Genomic DNA, 5192 nt, shown 5'->3' with positions numbered 1-5192 from the left:
GTAAGAGTTTCCTATCATTCTTGAACAAGACGTTGGTGAAGGTTGTGTTTTGCACCATCAAAAAATACTTTACAATGAATGTTGGGGAGGACGACAAAAATTTTTATGAAGATTTTCTATATGAAGTGTTATGTAGTTTACTATTCTTATTTTAAAATTAGATCTTCGGTAAGCGTAAGCATACACACTACATGGTTTTCCAACTATTTTTCTAATGTTTACAACTATACTTTTTCACACAGCCATACCTTCTTCTCTCGTATCGTCGCTGGAAAGTAAAAGTACTACACATTAGCAAGTAAAGTCTAAAGTCTGAAAAATCCAAAACCTCGGAGAGAGCTTGAAGTAATATAATTTTAGTGTTAGTAAATATTTATTTGGTTCATGTTAGCTTTGCTTTTGTAATTCAAAATAGAAATTACATACAGACTCTGAACAAAGTACTTTTTTTATTAAAATATCGATGTAAGCCTATAACAGTTACGTCAACTAGCTAAACTTTTAGCTTCATCAAATACTGTGCCAACAAGATTAGTTGGCAAAACTTTTTCACACATTTCAATACAAATATTTTTCTTTGCACAGAGACTATGTGTTATTTCTATTTGCTTCATATTGTCAATAAAATAATGATAATAAAATGTGTCCGCTGAAAGGCAACTTCAAAGGATCCGAGAGTATTACCCGAGTTTCCTAAAGATTCAGACCGTACTTCCAAAGTTAAAGGCCGTTCTGCTCCGAGATAATAACAGCCGTAGCTAGAAAGGAAATAACGTACTCGAATAACGTCGCTAGTTACTTTTTCCTATGTTATATTATTATGAACAAGTGGCATTACATAGATGCCTTAATTATTCCCGAGAGAAACGTCTACAATTTGCAAAATAGTGTTGTTCGGGCATATTTACAGTAGGTTTAAATTGAATTTGTGCATCACAAAGCTTTAGAATGATTAATAAGTTTAAAACTGACCAATAAATAATTTTATAATCTAAATAATACCGAAAATCCTATTAGACGTATACAAGTTTTAGTATAAAGTATATAGTTACTTCTATAATTGTAAATGTAAAACAAAATTTTTCAGTTTAACGTCCCACGATTATGCCCTTCAGAATAAGGGAGATGGATGATTAAGTCAATTCAATGATGATATAGAATTGTAGAATGAAACTGTGGGAGGAAACGCGAGCTCTCCAAGAAAATCCAAGGACACGGTGTTGTCTAATACAAGTTTACATGACCTGCGGTCGAGAACAAGAGGTAAGCACTCTATCACCTTCTTTTTTAAACTTCCTGACGTATCCTTTTTTTCAGCTGTTCAAGAGTACTTTTCTCGACAGGTACGCAAACACAGGAAAATGGGGAACAGTTGAAAATCCTCTTATGCTACTACAAAGGAACTTGAATTTCCATGTGATTCGCCTTAAATCGTTTTCCTAAGCCCCACCAAGCCACCGTACCAAACCCTTAAATTGCATTTTATATCGTCGTATCAAAACTGAATACCCGATAAGAAAGGAATAAAAATTAACATAATTTTTATATTTATACTTTTTTATTGATAACATATTTTTATATTACAGTTGCATATCCATTGTTGGATTATTGTATATAGAGATATGCATTAATTGTGTGCTGTAAATAGAAGTTGGATTCTGTCCGTAATAGTTTAGATTTTTCCTTATCTTTAGGCACAATATTTTATAAGGCATAATACAGGGTTAGCGTAAACGATTCATTCGTTTTGAAAAAGCTATAGTAGTCAAACATATTACACGTACACACATGAAAGACATATGAAAAGAACCAGAAACTCACCAAGTTTGTACAGTGTGGCAGCAAGAGTCCATTATCTTTCTGATCGGGTGTGGCAATGTGCAGTGCGGAAGTAGGCCCTACGAGATTAGTACCTGTCGAAAACGAAGGGAAAGCAAGAAAAAAATGTGTGCTTGTATATGCCAGATGTTCGTCTGTTATAGCTGTGCAACGCACTTTCAAAAGAGAGTATGTAAAAGAACCGCCATGTAAGCAAAGCATTTCAGTGGTATCGGCAATTCAAGGACACTGGTTGCGTGCGTAAAGGAAAAGCACCTGGCCTCCCGGATCTCCTGATTTAACACTATGCGACTTCTTTATGTGGTTATATGTTAAGGACTTTTTTTACATACCTCTACTACCAAAATCTTTAGTCGAGCTCAAAGAACGCATCACTGCTGCAGTGCAGACAATTGACAGGAATATGCTACAAGATATATATGGAATATGCTTGAGTATCATCTGTACGTGTATCCTGTCACAAAAGGGGCACATGTTGAACACTTGTAGAGGGTGTATAAACTTGGTGAGTTTTTGGTTCTTTTTATATATCTTTCATGTATGTAAGATATATAAAATATAGCCTAATACAGTACTTTTGAAAATATAGCCTTTTCGAAATGAATGAATCATTTATGCTAACCCTGTACTATCCTAAATTGTAATATATTTACTGCAATTAAAACAAACCTGTAAGAAACAATATTACAAAATACATTAAAAGAATCTCTTCACACCTATTGCACATATGAAATTATTATTTTTAAGAAAGATTTTTAACATAAATTGTAGACATTTACATTCTCTCTATCCACTATTTTCAAGCGGTACGCCGCGATAGAAACACTTGTGAGCCGTAGAAAATTAGGATAATTAAAATAATTTATGATAGGAATTTCTATTACAGAATATTATTTGCAGTTTCTGAAATAATATTTTCAGTTGTTAAATTGCATTTCATTTCACACTGTAATGGTTCTTTAAATTTAAGCTAGAAAGTAACTTAGAATTAGTGATGCAAAAAGAAAAGTTAGGTTTTATAGTTGTGAACATTAGAAACTAAATAAATAGGAAAACATTCAATTACGGAGGAAATACGTTAATTTTTATAAAGAAAGTGCAAGGATGTTATAAAATAAAGTATCTTCCAATATGTATCTTCATCCTATGTACTCAATGAATCAAAAAAAAGAAGAAGAAGAAAGAAAAGAAACTACTGAGCATCGGCTCGTCTGATTGGCTACTCTCATTTCCGCCATTCTGTGATTGGGTACTTGTTTTACCACCATTCTGTGATTGGGTACTTTGCTTTCCGCCATGAATGTTGGCTCAAAACATTGCGATCTTATTGGGTGGAGTGGACAGAGTGAGGGTGGTGAAACTGTGACGTATGGATTCACGATTTTGTTGTATAGGCAGATCCTCTATTTTATAACATCCTTTGAGAAATATACTTATTAGAGTTCCTTCGTGGCTAAGCGGTTACCGTACGCACCTTTAGCGTGGAAGACCCGGCTTAGATTCCCGGCGGGAGCTCATGTGTTTCGGATTCCATGCTAATCAGTAGGTCTCGTCTTATATAGCCTCGCTGCTGAAAGGGGCGTTAAGCTCCTAATCAACTCAATACATACACTAATTTAATTGTTCCTTAATAAAATTCTGTCAAAATGAGGTACTATTTGAAATACGTATAAGTTGGCCCGTACATTTGGAATGCGTTGTAAGTGAAATCAAAGACAGTACGATACATTTTAAACATGCATGTTTTAGTTCAAATCACTGAATTTCTTGATAAACTCAGTATACACTTAAAGACATGTGTTAGATAGATTAAGCTCATTAAAATAACACTGCCTTATCTTGTTTCAACTTTTATGTACCATGCTCTTTCGAGTCTAATCACTACAATTAAAGAGTATTGGATTAGCAAAATGGAAAACTTGTATGCCAGACAAGCCTGTATGTGGTAATAAAAGTAGTTTTTCCTCTAAATTTTTCTCATGTGTACATTATTTATGGCCTTACTAAAATCAAAAGAGAATATAAAAAGGTGACACAGTTGGTCACTCCCTTTGTATCCAAGTTTAGTAATATGTTGCGTGTAGATATTTGTGACAAAATTTATTGCTCAAACAGCACCAGCTGATAATGTATTTTTATGGTTTCCTATGAGAACCGAATTGAAGTCACGTTCATGTGTGATTTGTCTGATAAAGTTAGTTAAACTTCAAAGCAGGTAGACGATTTCAGTTTTTTTTTGTACTTAAGTAAAATTGATTACCGTTTCATTAACATATACTAATTTATTGATACTCTGACTATATATTCCCCTTGTTTTCTCATGATATGATTGATGGTTTCATGTTCTTATTATTTACATATGAGCACTAGAGACAAAGGAATTGATTCTGCCGTAAGTGCAGTGATTCTAAGCTGATTAGCTTTGGACTCACGTGAATTTCTTAAATTTATATAAGTAGCCATATTTGAACTAAATAACACATAGGACTATCGTAAATGGTTTTAGAAGTATGCGATAAAATCATTGAAATGTCCAGCTTATAAAGTTAAAATACATTTTATAAACGAATTAAAAAAGATCGTTACTGTATTTTCTAGGTCTGTCTGTCTGTTTGTTATTTGCGATTCTTTTCAATTTTTAGTACTCCATTCGATAGAACATCAAAAACTTTCTGAGAAAGTGATGGAAGTTTTCGCGCCACACTTACCGTTCCCGGGATATTGGCCAAAAATATTTATGATTTCGGGAAATTTAAGGAGTCATATCACGGGAACCGTAAGTAATAGAGCAGGGATGCAAATGACCACTCGCCCACTCGCCCGGGGCGAATGGTTCATCAGTGCGGGCGAGTATTTAATATCATACCGAAGGTAAGTAAATTATTTCTTTTGTGGGATGTAGGCTAGTAGCTTTTTTCTTTAACGAGTGAAATATTGTTGTTTATTTGCATCCCTGTTATAGAGATATGATATTGGTGTTGATCAATACCTAAGAGGATGGTGAACATTTTGATACCAAATAGTAACCGGTGGCCCGAGATGTTGGCCAAAAAGTTCAAATTTCGGGAGATTTAAGGATCCACATCTCATAGAACGAGTCGAGTTGGTACTATGAAAGATTGCAATTTTTTTCACTTGGCTCCTGGAATGAATAATTTTCAACTCAAGTTGTGAATATTTCGATGTACCATGTCCCTAAGTATTTGACACTGGTTACTTTCTATGAAGTTGACTGTCATTATCAAATAGAAATACTTACTATCAGCAAAATATGATATTACAATTATCATTTATTCCTCTATGGTTTTTGTTTCTTTTCAATCCACGACTATACACATTTCACGTTTAAAAAC

Source organism: Thermobia domestica, chromosome 17 (assembly GCF_964235325.1).
Source record: "Thermobia domestica chromosome 17, izTheDome1.hap1.1, whole genome shotgun sequence".
In the NCBI taxonomy this organism is placed as follows: Eukaryota; Metazoa; Arthropoda; class Insecta; order Zygentoma; family Lepismatidae; genus Thermobia; species Thermobia domestica.
This window is presented reverse-complemented; position numbering follows the sequence as displayed.